The sequence below is a fragment of the Tenrec ecaudatus genome, chromosome 12, assembly GCF_050624435.1.
Source record: "Tenrec ecaudatus isolate mTenEca1 chromosome 12, mTenEca1.hap1, whole genome shotgun sequence".
Taxonomy (NCBI): domain Eukaryota; kingdom Metazoa; phylum Chordata; class Mammalia; order Afrosoricida; family Tenrecidae; genus Tenrec; species Tenrec ecaudatus.
The window spans coordinates 19,698,531-19,712,413 of NC_134541.1; the positions used below are offsets into that span (position 1 = coordinate 19,698,531).

Sequence of the window (13,883 nt, forward strand, 5' to 3'; positions counted from 1 at the left end):
ATCATAGAGGGTCTTCCCTTTTTTCACTGCGCCTCTACTTTACCAAGCATGACGTCTCCCTGGGGACTGACTGGTCTCTCCCAATAGAAAGTCCAGTGTGTATGAGATGACCTTTCACCATCATGGTATCTAAGGAGCATGCTGGCTCTCCTTTCTTGAAAATAGAGTTGTTTGTACTTCTGGAAACCAAGACACTTTCAATATTCTTGGCCAGCACCAGAATTCAAATGCATTGATCCTTCCTCAGTCTCCCCTATTCATTGCCCAACTGGCACACGCCTAGGAGTGGATTGAAAATGCCAGGGCTTGGGTCATCTCTGCTCTTTAACATTTCGAAGAGGTCTCGTGCAGATTCGCCCAATGCAATACGCTGCTGATTGATTTCTTAACTGCTGCCTCCATTGGCTCTGAGGGTGTTTTCATGCAAAATGGTATTCTTGACTATTTCAGTCTTTTGCCTGCCTTGGCATGACCTCTTCCCTTCTACATTGGCAGGAGAAATGGCATTAATCTTGAAAGTCTTCTTTGAGATGCCATTTTCTCTGGGAAACTTGCCCTGATTGGACCATATGTCTCTCTTCCCAGTCTCCAACTGCCATTGGCATGCAATTTTACCCCAACCAAACCAGAACCCAAACCTGCCACTAGTCACTCTGATTCTGCAACCCCATGGGCAGAGCAGAATGATCCCTGTGGGTTTCTGAGGCTGTAAATCTTTATGGGAGGATCAAGCCTCATCTTTCTCCCATGGAGTGCTGGTGGGTTTGAACTGCTGACCTTGCAGTTAGCAGTCCAGTGTATAACCTATGGTGCCACCACACAGCCAGCTTATTTATGGCTAGATTGGATTTTCTGGACTTATTGTAGGATTTTTTTCCCAAAATACTTCCCCTCTCCATGGCCATGTTTGGGTTTCCCCATAGACAGGCTGCCTGTGGCCTTGTGGAGTAGCTTTAGTTAATTCCTCAGGATCAGAGTTGACTTGGAAATGGTTGATTAAGGAAAAAAAATCCCAGGGGAACCTGACAAGGGAAGGATGCCAGGCAAAGATGCAACTCCAGACCAAGTCCCACAGAGAGTGACTTCCACCCAAGCCTGCAGGAAAGCCCTGTTTACCTTGTGGTGAAACTGTTCCCTAGAGATGGACAAGTAAGCCAAGCAACTTCTTGCTTACCTTGTGCCCAGATCTGTGTGGCATTAGGCACTCCAGGTTGGTAATTTCGGGCAAGTTGTAGTTCAAGTTTATCTTGTTACCATCAGTAAGCCTCCATGAAGATGAGCCAGCCCATGCTTGCTTGGTATAGACTATGTGTCAAAGTTGTTCCAAGATTGAGGGAAGGGTGCTGTCAGTCAGTAGAGGCCAGATGAGCTGGCGCAGAGGGTGCTGGGACGTACACTGTCAGAGGCCTGGCATTTTACTCATGTAGGCAGAGGGGAGGACATGGGGTTCAGAAGGGCTCCAGACAGTATTTGGGTCACCTGGCCCAGATTCACCTGTGGAGCCTCAGAATAGAGCCTCCATGGTGGCGACCCTTTCGGGTATCCTCCATCACATGCGCAAGTTCCAAGGACCCTTGGCGGCATAGTACTTACGTATTTGACTGCTATGTGAAGGTGAGCAGTTCAAAACCACCTGCCGCTCTGTGGGAGAAAGACGAGGCTCTCTGCTCCCAGAAAGAGTGATCATCTTAGGGGCAGTTCCAACCTGTCACGCCCTCAGCTGCTAAGTCTCCCAGGGAGACAGAGGAAGGTGCCAGCTTCTTCCCACCCTAGCCACCCGAGTGTCACTTCCCCCCAATCTGCTTCTAGCATTGCAAGTTTCACACCATCTACTTTTACCCCCTTTCCCCAGCTATGCCTCAGCCATCTCAGAAGGTCACCCACAGTGCGGAGTTGACCTCTGTCACCTTGGCACCTCACCTTCCTGGTTTGACAAGGAACCTCAGTGGGTACACTACATGGACCGCTCTCTGGCCACAACCACCTCCTCTGTTAGAGCGGCGTGCTCTGTGGCCCATCCCCATCCAGAGAGGGAGGGGTCATTCTCACGCTGGCTTTATCCTGTCCTAGAACAGCTGTCAGCCCCTTCCGCAGCGCCGGCTCCACCATCTCAAACCCCCCACCCTGGAGTCCAGCAAGGAGGCAATGCAGGCTCTGGAAGCAACTGACCCGGAAGCAAGAACTCAGACTTCAGGGCTGTGGGTTCCCCATCTGTAAAAAGGGGCTCAGAGGAGAGCCTGGGCCATCCAGGCTCTTGTGAGCATCAAGAGGGTGATATACAAAGGGGTTGGAAAAGGCCCGGCTAGCTGCCAACTTTCCATACATGTTGCCATGACATTTGAACAGACGGAGAACTCTTTGGCACAAGCAACCCAGAAGCCATTTGGCACTCTGAAGAAGTGCTCTCGGGCACTCTGGATGCCAATCAAACTGGTTACAGGGCAGGCGGCACAATGCTCCAAGAAAGACCTTGCCCTCGGGGCCCACGTCAGAAAGGAGACAAAAGGTATGGTTCAGTCCGAGTGTTCACAGGGAGCCCCCACTATTAGACAGGGGGACGGGGAGCCACTGGCGCAAGCCCCCATGGCCATTGAGGACTCTGGAGGTCCTGGAAGGTCCATCGAGGGGAAGCTCCCAGCATTCTGTTCCAAGGGGCCCTGCCTACTGCAGTCCTTTTCTGGGGTCACCTACAGAAGTGACTGTCCATCCCAACGTCCATCTTGAAGGGCCCAAACATCCTTTCTCCTTCTCATCACTGGAGACGGGGTAGAGGGGGAAACTCAAGAAGCCTTTATCAAACCAGAACATCGCGAGTACAGCTATGCTTTGAAAGTAAAATGTAAACAGCATCCAGAACACAGCAATTCCTACCCAGCACCAAGAGATGTGGATGTTGTCATCTTGAAAACCCCAACCCTACAGAACACCAGCCCCCCCTCAGTCCTGAAGCCCCAGGTCTAGAGCCACCGGGACACCAGACTGGGCTCCTGTCTTCCTGCAGGCTTAGAGGAGGCACAATTCAGTTGGCTGGGGATCAGTCCGCCTTAAGGAAAAACTGAGTGGGGAGCAGGAATGGTCCATTAAATTAAGCTCCAAGCTCCCCTCAGTGCGCCTCCACAACGGAGCTGGCTGGATTCCTGTGGTTTTCATTGGTGTCTCCTAGGACACCTGTAGAATTTGTCCTTTCAGCATCCAGGGCCTCCGAGGACCCACCAAGCCCCCGACTGGCGGTGAGCAAGGCTCACAGACTTTGCACTCACTGCTTTATCTGGGGAGCAGCTGCTGATGGGAAGCCAAAGGCATTGGGGTGGTGGTGGTTCTTATGTTTCCCTTTCCTGCAAATGTCACAGATGAGACCACCAGCACTCCTCTAGCTTTCACTGTCTGAACCACAGCCGATGTGCTGAGAGAGACCGTGGGACACCATGTGAATGGTGACCCCGCAGGTTGCCCACTGTGAACTGAACATGAACACTGCTCAAAGTACGGAGCTGGCCATGCTCCATCCGGGGATGGGTGTCTGTCCTCACACACCCGAGCGCCAGAGAGAGATGGAAAGGGTGGAACCAGGAAAGCCTGCAGAGTCTCCCCTGGGGGTCAGCATTTGCTAAGAGTTGGGTACATTGACTTCTTCCAAATATAAGAGAGGCCTTGGGAGCAAGTCATGAGGAAAAACATGGAATTAAAATAGAATGGAAGGTTTCCCCCCATCTTCTGAAGCACCTCACCCCAAAACACCAAACTGACTGCTGTGAGTTTTCCAACTCACAGAGAATCTATAGAATAGAGTGGGGCTGCCCCTTTGGGTGTCTGGGACTTCAAATCTTGACAGGAGTAGGCAGTCTCATCTCTGAAACCCTTTAGGATGTGAACAATCTACAACACAGGAATTGAGTAATAAGGCTCAAATATATTCCACAGGAAAAAAAATAACTAAGATCCAGCATCGTAACCATGACAATAGAATGAACCAAGGATTTTTATAATCAAATTACTTCATTAGACACACACATATGTATGAATGGCTTCAGAAAGTTGGTGGAAAAATCAAATGAAAAGATAATGGAATTTCCCCCATGCACTTTTGAAGCCCCCCCATATAAAAATAAATGGATTCAATAAATATACATACATTTTATCCATGAATACATACATTCACAAGCGTGCATATACATTTATATGCACATATAGCTCCCAGATTTGCATACTTTAAATATGTGTTAGGGTGACCAAGTGTTCTAGCTTGCCCTGGACTTGCTGAAAGTCTAGCGTCCTCCCCGCAAAACCCCTAGTCCTCCTTATGAGGGACAGCATTGGGGATACTGTATGGGAGATGTGCCCAATCTGACCCCACCACACTGGACAAAACATGAAGGTCATGCAGCGGAGCAGCAGGAGGAGCAAAGCAAAGAAGTCCCCGAGGAATACCAAAAATAGACTTTGGGGCCAGGTCGGGGCACCCCATCAAACTCCACTGGAAAACACTCAAAGGTCACCAGACAGATCTGGAACTATTTATAGGCTTTTCTTTTTAGGCATTTTTTCGGTTGGTTTGTTTTCTTTTGTTATGTGTTGCTTTCTTTTGTTTTGTGTGTATTATTGTCTCTGTGTGTCCATCTAGACAAGACAGGCAAGATAAAGAATCCAAAGGAAATAACGGGACCAATGCTTCTGGGGTCCACAGGAGAGGGGGAGGTGGGGAAAAGCAAGGGGGTGCCAAGAAACCCAGGGGAAAGAGAACAACAGGTGATCTGAAATTGGTAGTGAGGTGGGCATAGGATGCCAGGAGCTTGGGGGTGGGGGGGAGGGAGGGACTTGATCAAGGGCAATGTAACCGAGAGGAATTACTGAAACCCAAATGAAGGCCAAACATGATAGTGGGAGAAGAGGAAAGTAAAAGGAAAGAGAGGAAAGGACATTTATAGAGGTCTAAATACAGGCATGTGCATATGTAAATAAATTTATATATAATGATAGGGGAATAGATCGATGTACATAAATTTATTTATAAAGTATTAAGGCAACAGAGGGACATTGGGCCTCCACTCCAGTACTCCCTCGATGCAAGGACCTTGTTCTACTAAGCCAGCACTCTGTGATGCTCACCTACCCTTAAACGATCACTGAAGACAAAATGGGTGCATAAGTAAATGTGGTGAAGAAAGCTGATGGTGCCTGGCTATCAAAAGATACAGTGCCTGGGATCTTAAAGGCTTGAAGACAAACAAGCAGCCATCTAGCTGAGAGGTAACAAAGCCCATATGGTAGAAGCACACCAGACTGTGTGATCATGAGGTGTCAATAGGACCAGGTATCAGGCATCAAAGACCCAAAACAAAACAAAAATCATATTGATATGAATTAGGGGGAAGGCAGAATGCAGACCCAAAGCCCATCAGCAGTTAATTGGACATCCCCTGTCAGAAGAGCCACAAGGAAGAAATGAGCCAGTCAGGGTGCAGTATAGCATCAGTGAATCAAATAACATTCCTCAAGTTCTTTAATGCCCCCCAACTATTATTACACCAATTCTACCTTAGAAATCTAACTATACCAGAACATTTACACTGGGACAGATAAGAACTTGAAACACAGGGAATCCAGGACAGATAAACCCCTCAGGACCAATAATGAGAGTAGCAATACTAGGAGGGTAAAGAAAGGGGGGTGGTAAGGGAGAACCAATAGCAATGATCAACATATAACCCCCTCCCAGGGGTATGGACAACCAAAAAGTGGGTCTAGGGAGACAGCAGTCAGTGTAAAACATGAAAAAAATATATAAATTATCAAGTGTTCATAAGGGAGGGACAGTGGAGGATGGTGGGGGAAAAGTGAGGAGCTGATACCAAGGACTCAAGTAGAAAGAAAATGTTTTGAAAATTATGGTGGCAACATATGTACAGATACGGTTGACAGAATGAATATATGTATTGATTGTGATAAGAGCTGTAAGAGCCCCCACAAAATGATAAAAATTTTTTAAAAAGGAACTGATTACAAGGATCTACATATAACCTCCTCCCTGGGGGATGGATAACAGAAAAATGAGTGAAGGGAGATGTCGGACAGTGTAAGATATGACAAAATAATAATAATTTATAAATTATCAAGGGTTCATGAGAGAGGGGGGAACAGGGAAGGAGGGAGAAAATGAGGAGCTGATACCAAGGGCTCAAGTAGAAAGCAAATGTTTGGAGAATGATGATGGCAACAAATGTACAAATGTGCTTGACACAATGGATGGATGTATGGATTGTGATAAGAGTTGTACGAGCCCCCAATAAAATTATTTAAAGAAAAATTTTTTTAAACCCTGAGTCCTGGAAAAATGAGGATCATTGGTTATCGACGGTCCATGAACATAGTATTGTTTAATGATTTAAAGGTAAATTGCAGAGGGCCCCTAAAATCTGCCCCATGGGTGACCTCCCCCACAAACGCGTAATGTCGTGCAACACCTACAACTGTGAACACTCGTTTCCAAATAACTCCACAGTTCATGTTCACACGTCCAGGAACGCCACATACGATGCTATGTGCTAACACCAGAATGTGAGACATGGGGGGGGGGGGGAAAGTAACCTGCACCACAGAGTGTGCTCTGTCCTCTTGTATCATGCCGAAGCCAGTTGACCCCGACACACGGCAACCCCTGAGGTGCCAGAATAGAACTGTGTTCAGTCGCTGGTTTTGGGGAAGCAGATCGTCAGGCCTTGCTTCCCAGGCACCCCTGGAGGGACTTGAACCTCCATTCTTTCAGTTGGCAGCCACGCCCATTCACCATTGGCTCCCCATCATGCCAAGAGTCCCACAATCTCAGGCTGTCCCATTGTGGGGGATGCTCCATGCATCACCTGGGTCACATAGGTTGCCACTCAACCCCTCCCTCTTTAAAAGCGGTCCTTTTGTTCCTTTGGAAACAGGCAGCTCAGCAGTAGAGCTCTAAGGTTACCAGTACACTCATCCCTGATAACATTTTACACTGCTCGATCACATCCTTGCCTGAATTCACGATTACCTGGGTGCTGATTTTTTTTTTAATATGGTCATTCCATCTCCACCGATGAGTTTGTATTCTTCTCTGTAGAAGAACTTTCCTCTCCTTGTCCCCACTCCCATGTCGGTGTCCCCGTAGCGCTCCTGATGGTGCTGCCAGGGAAACCTGGAAGTGCTAACCACAGGGTCCGCGGTCCCAGGAAAAGGAACTTCCTGCTTCTGTGACAACTGACCCTCAGGAACTCTGCCGAGGGTCGCCGTGAGGTGGGATCAACTCCATGGCAGCCGGCTGGGGGTTATGGATGCAGACATGACTTTTTTAGTCGATGTATTAAAAGCCATTCCCATCATTCTTTCTGACGCCAACTTGTCAAGTATGGCCAGGAGGCGTCCTACCCAGCCGAGTCCTGGGTCCTTTTGTTATCTCCTCATTAGCCTTTCCTGCTTTCGCGGACGATATGTCAGGCTAGGTTATCTGCAGAATGCGCATAGCCCCAGACTGAAATTACTTATTTAGTAACTTTTGGCTTCTTGCAACAGGACGTGATATTTTGATGCTAAGATATACATACATCTTCCATGCGCTCAGTGGGGGTGCTATTGCCTCTAGACTCCTTGGGTAGAGCTAGGGAATGTCATGTATGTTTTAAATCATGAGCTCATACCAGTTCAAATCTAACACATCAGGATTCTTCTCCACTTTTTCCTTCCTTCCCTGTATCTCTCCCCCATGGTGACACCCCGCCTGGCTCCCAGGAGCCACACACACTTTCATTTTCAACATCCTACAATTCTTACCAAGCCATCTCAAAATTGCACCACCGTTATAGCCAACAGACAATCAAACTACTATGTTGGGGCAATGATTTTGCTTGCTTGTGTTTTCTGTTCATATACTGGAGCACACTGAGGTTATATAATCAGAACACTGGGCCCCAAAACTTGCTCAGTTTTTCTCTCTGTGTGTGGTTAGATGTGTAAAATCAAACCTAGTGCCATCGAGCCGATTAGCACTCACAGTGACCCTGTCAGACAGGGTAGAACTGCCCCTGTGGGCTCCTGAGACTTTTTACAAGAGTATGAAGCTTTACCTTGCTCCATCGGAGTAGGCTGGTGGTCTTGAACCGCTGACCTTGCGATGAATAAATTAGCCCAAAGAGTGATCACATATGTAGACTATCAATTTACTCCCCTAATTTCAGCTCTTTTCTTTCAATTTCAGAATCTGCCTTTTCCAACTTTTCTTTTTCATTTCAATCCTTTTAATATGATCAAACAGTCCATGGTTCTAAAGCCCCAACTAAATGAAAAGATCCCGTGAGAGAAGTACCGCCACCATCCCCACACCTCCTTTCACTGGCGTCTGGCCAGGTCTGAAGGTTCACCATTCATTCACGCTGGGCTCGCCTTTTCTGTCATTCAATTTGCAAATAGCCAATAGCAGTCCTTCATCTCCTGTTTCTAACATAAATGGTAGCACAACGTACATTCTCTGAATCTTGTATTTTTGCTCACTTCTTCTAGCCTCAACATTCCCTCGGATCACTTGCTATAGATGGTTCCTTATTCTCTTCTGAACTGCTCGGCCGGTTGGTGTGCAGCTGCATCATCGCTTACTCCATCAGACTCCAGAGCATCTTCTGGACACTCAGGGTTTGAGTCATGTGCAGTCACCAGTGAGGTTGCAGGGAGGAACCTGTGCGCATATGCTTTTTGTATTTGCATTTACTATCACCCTATATACTCTGCCACATTTGCCTTAATACAGTAAATTAGGCTTTGAAAGCCCATGTACTTTGTTGGAGGGCGGGCTTGCCTGCCTTCAAGACTAGCCCTGGTTTTCTATGCGTCTCTAAGAAGCCTAAGCATTGCTTTCTCAGCTCACAGAAAGCTCAGAGGCGACCTCGGCTGAGTGCTGCTAGGTGTATGTGTGGTTAACAAGGATGTGGCGGCTGAAACCTGAAAAAGAATACAGTCAGGAGAAACGTATACGAGGCAGTGACAAAAGGCAGGAAGTAGAGTTATTTGGTGTCTAGGTTAAAAGCTATACACACCCCCTTAGCATATCCTGAAGGCATCAATAGCGCTCAGTGCTTATGAAGATGCTTATAAAGAGAACCAGGAGACATTATAAAGAGTAAGGGGGAATGCAGGTAGGTGTTTTGAATGGCCACTGTGGACTAAGCATTGTGCTGAACATGATGAAGGATGGAGATTCCATAACACTCAATTATGTTCGTAAGGAACCTGTACACGGCACAGGAAGCAGGCGTTCGAACAGAACAAGCCGAGATTGCACAGTTCATCATTTAAACAAGGTGTGTGGCGAGGGCGCATCCTTGCAGCGTCCGTGTTCAATCTGAAGGCTGAGCAAGCACTATGAGCAGCTGGTCTCTAAGTGGAAGAATGTACCCTCTGCGTTGGTGCAAGACAACCACCTAGCATACAGAGATGACATAGTCTTGGTCGCCCCAAAGGAAGACCACTTGAAGCACTTACTGCCGAGGGCAGTAAAAGATTACCCTTTAGTGAGGATTTACACCTGAATATGAAGAAAGTGAAATTCTCCACCACTGGACAGATAAACAACATCAGGAAAAATGAAGAAGATAATATGTGTGAGTCAGAGCTGACTTAAGAGCCGCTAACAAAAGTCAATCCCTAAACAGGCTGATGGAGACACTGTAATGCAGTTGTGCAATTCTGTAACTGGCCTCAAACTTCCTAACTTTCTTATCTGCTTTATTTTCTAGACAACTTATCGGAAATACTGTGTTGCTTTCTTTGGTTTATCTTCCAGCCCTCAATCAGGAATGGAAGCTTACTGAGGGCCAATTATTCCTTTTGTTCAGTGCTATCTATTCATAGCGCCAAAAGTTTAAAATTGTTGTTTTTGTTGGGAATTTGCACAGCAAAGTATACACCAGTTCAACCTATTCATTGACAGATGAATTATGAATGACTAGAAGGGTGAATGGAAAGATGTAGAGAAAGCATATCTGCTACCCAAATCCCTGCCTCTTTCATGCTGTTATGAGTTTCTATATATGTCCAGTGTCTAACAGTATGGGTGCATGCACAGGTTTGCTAGCTCTTTGAGAAGTCAACTCATACTGGCCTGCTGGAGCGAAGTATTAGCTTCTCTCTCCACCACTGATGTCATGTTCACTGCTTGAAATCTGCTATGCTGGGAATATTTACACCACGGGACTCAACAGACAAAATCGAGCACATGCACACACCCCACTGTGAGAGGATCATGGTGAGACATTTGCTCAGACATCATTGTTCAGTGCCATGAAAGCCAATGCCTGATGTCTTCAAGGTGTAATGATTTTCCTGGGAAACTCTACTCTTCCTGCAACAAGACCAGGAAAGGCAAATGAATGGAAATTGTCTGAAGCTCAGTTTTTTATCTCCACGAATCCCTAACTGAGTCTGATGACCTGTGAACAAGTCTCAAGTCATGTAGCCTTTCTCCAGCCAGGGTGGAGACTCTTTCTAGTGACCAGCCTGCACGGATGGCACCGGCTAAAACTTGTAAAAGCCAGTGCTGACTCATAGCAGCCCTCTGTGAGCTTCCAACACTGTAACTGTAACTGCTTATGGACATAGAAAGCCCAGTCTTCCTCCCTCAGCGCCACTGGTGGTTTTGAACTACCGACCATGAAGATCACAGTCCAACAGATAACCACTACGCAACCAGGGTGCCTGGGATGACAATGAAAAATAAAAACCTTCATAGGTTTGGCAGGAGGGAGACACCTGTGACAGTGTGAGGCATGGCTTTCACACATGCCCATCAGTCTCCCAACTTCCCTTAAAGTTTACCATCAGTAACCCCACTTTTCTGATGGGAACAACTGGAAGCCAGGGGTGCAGAAGGAAGAAGAGCCGGGAGAGAAGGAAAGTTTCCTGGATAACGCCCTGTTCCCTTTATGTTGAAATGAAAAGTTCCCTTAAATTACCACCTGACTTTTAGGCACATGAAAACATCTGGTTTAATTACAGTGAATTTACATGAACTTACTGACAAGAAGCACAGTTAAAATTAGCAATTCTAGTGTGCTTTTTTTTTAAAGAGAATGAAATTATAAAGTAATTAACCTTTGTTGTAGAACTCTGTCAAAAGGATGGAAAGGCCCATGCTGTGAGATCGAAGAAGAAAGAAATTGTGGAAAGGGAAAATGCAGATTCATTAAAGAATTATAAAGGGGGGGTGGGAATTGGGTTGAAAGCGACACAAAAGTAGAAGACAAGGCAAAGGGAATATTTCACCAAAAAGTCATTTCACAATGAGAGTAAAAGAGAGTGAGAGCGAGACTCGGTTTAATAAAAGGGAAGTGGGTTTTGTCATTGACAAGGACACCTTCAGGGATATGGAGTGAGGTGGAAAGAGCCTTGACCTGGGGCTCAGACATCCTGGGTTGGCCACTAACTGGTAACATTGGCAGTCTTCCAATACCCATATAGCTACTGGGTAGTAGAAGAAAGGGGTAATGGAAGACAAATGTGTACAGACAGAATCATGGTAAAGCCAAGCTTCACTCGGTGTTGCCATCACCCTTGAGAAAGTGAATTGCCTTTCACGTGTTGTGGTATGCCTTCACATGTAAAAGGGGGATTACACTACCAGGCACTTTAAGACATGTTTCCTGAAAGTCAATATCTGATATGTACAATTAACTTACCCAGAGCTAGGCTAAGTGTTAAATGGCCAACCTCAGCCCGAGTAGGCAATTTAGGGATCAATGAAAATTTTGCTCATCGTGGCAAGAGAACATTTTAAATTAAACTATAGAGCCTCTTTAATTAGCCCTGGTAGCGTAGTGGCTTATGAGTTGGGCTGCTTACCCACGGAGTCAACAGTTCGAACCCAACAGCTGCTCCTTTGGAGAAAGACGAGGCTTTCTATTTATGTAAAGAGTTCTAGTCTCAGAAACCCACAGGGTCAGTTCCGTCCTGTCCTGAGGCAAGAGTGGATTCGATGTCAATGTGTGTAGTCATTTCAAACACCTCAGTGGAATCCTGTCTCCTCTCTCTCCAACTCACCCCACCCAGTATATGAACCCACTGCCATCATGTTGATGAACCAACAGCTCGGCACTGTATACAAACAGAGGGGGAAATTCTTTCAGAACACCAAGCTTGGTTCTACATGGGTAAAGCCATTAACGTGCTTCACTACATTACCATAGTACGAGAGGACAGGAATGGGGGGCGGGGAATGCTGCTCAATAGATATAAAAACGCATCCTCTGAAGCTCAGCATGATTAAAAACCAAACAGCCATGTACAGCAGGAAGAGCAGAGAGCTGTCTAGCCGGATAAAGAGTAACTCGAAGAGATCGACAAACTCCACATTTCGGGATGAAGTAATAAAGCCTTAATCTTTTAGACACAGACGCCCAGTATTCTGCCCCTGAAGAATGGCATTGGAGGCGCTAGTTGAAGGAAAGAAATGAACCAAAGAGTTAAAAGACTGGCTAAGGACAAAGCGATTAGGAAATGCAGATGGTATGATTATCTGCATAGACAATCCAAAGCAATCCGCACGGGAATTATGAGAATTAAGAATATCGAATGCTTGTCAAAGAAGGCAACGCTAAAACGTCCATTGCTTTTCTTATCACCTTTTAAAAAGTTCATGGGGAAATATCCATCTTTCAAAAATCCGTTTTTAGTGACCTTCAATGCCTTGAATATGTGTTGGTGTGTATGCTTACACACAGAAACTCCCTGCCACCGAGTCGATGCTGATGCAGACACCCTTTGGGACAGGGAGAGCTGCTCCCTGTTTGGACGACTGCTGTTGCCGGGTGCAGAAAGCCCTGTCTTTCTCCTGAGGTGATTTCAAACTGCTGACCATGCTGATTGCTGTCCAACATGTCACCATTATGCCCCCGGGACTCCACTTACACATACACACACCTTGAAATCATCGCTTGGGTTTATTCCTACACACTCTATGGGAGGATAAGACAGAGGGAAGCCCGAAGGGGAAAGAGGAGGGCGGTAGGGAGGAAGGGGAAGTCTTGGAGCAGAAATTCTCAGAGCAGTGCTTGTAACACTGAAGGAGCCCTGTATTGTCTCCATTCAAGAACACCCCTCGAGGAAACTCTCCTGGCCCTTTTCTCACCACGGCAGTTTTCAATTTTCTCAGAACTGGTTCCCGTGTCCTATGAGACAATCTATCAAGACTTGTCATGTCAGGTGCTGTGGGATTGGGTCCAAGCCGCAGCCACCCTGTGTATGAACATTGCCGTGTCCTGCACCATCCTCGCCGTTTGTTGAGCCTATTGTTGCAGGCACGGTGCCAATCTCTTTCTCATCAAGGGCCCCCCTCTTTCGCTTGCCCTCTCAGCACAATGTCCTTCTCCAGGGACTGGTCTGTCCTTGTATGTAGAGAGTGAGAAAGCATGACTCTTCTCAGATACCCATTAAGGGGAATAGAAATGCAATTGACTTTTTCATGCAAACCTCTCTGGCAAACACTAGATTCTCTTATTAATTCCAATAATTTGTGTCTAGATTGCTTTGGATTATCTACACAGATAATCATACTATTTGCACATAGTAATAGTTTTCTTTGCCAGCCTTTGAACTCTTTAATTTACTTTGTCTTTGACTAGGGCCATCGGATACAATATTTAATGGAAACAGTGGGAATCTGTGTTTTCATGCTTAAGATTACTCCATCTTTACATGTGATGCTTGTAGGTTGCTTCCAGTTATACTTTTCATGTTAAGAAAATCTCTTCTTCCTGGTGTGCATAGCTATTCGTCTTCGAGCGTGTTTCTCGGGAAGATGATAGCTGTACTTCTTTCAAGGCACATTTGTTTGCTCCTCCTTCTGACACTCCACGTCCCTCTTATTATTTGTC

At 46.3% G+C, this 13,883-nt stretch overlaps 1 protein-coding gene across 1 annotated transcript in view; it reads left to right on the forward strand.

Annotated features, from left to right (window-relative positions):
- PTPRT (protein tyrosine phosphatase receptor type T) overlaps positions 1-13,883 on the forward strand; it is an 890,723-nt gene that overhangs the window by 466,388 nt on the left and 410,452 nt on the right. The gene's annotated exons all lie outside the window — the stretch shown is intronic.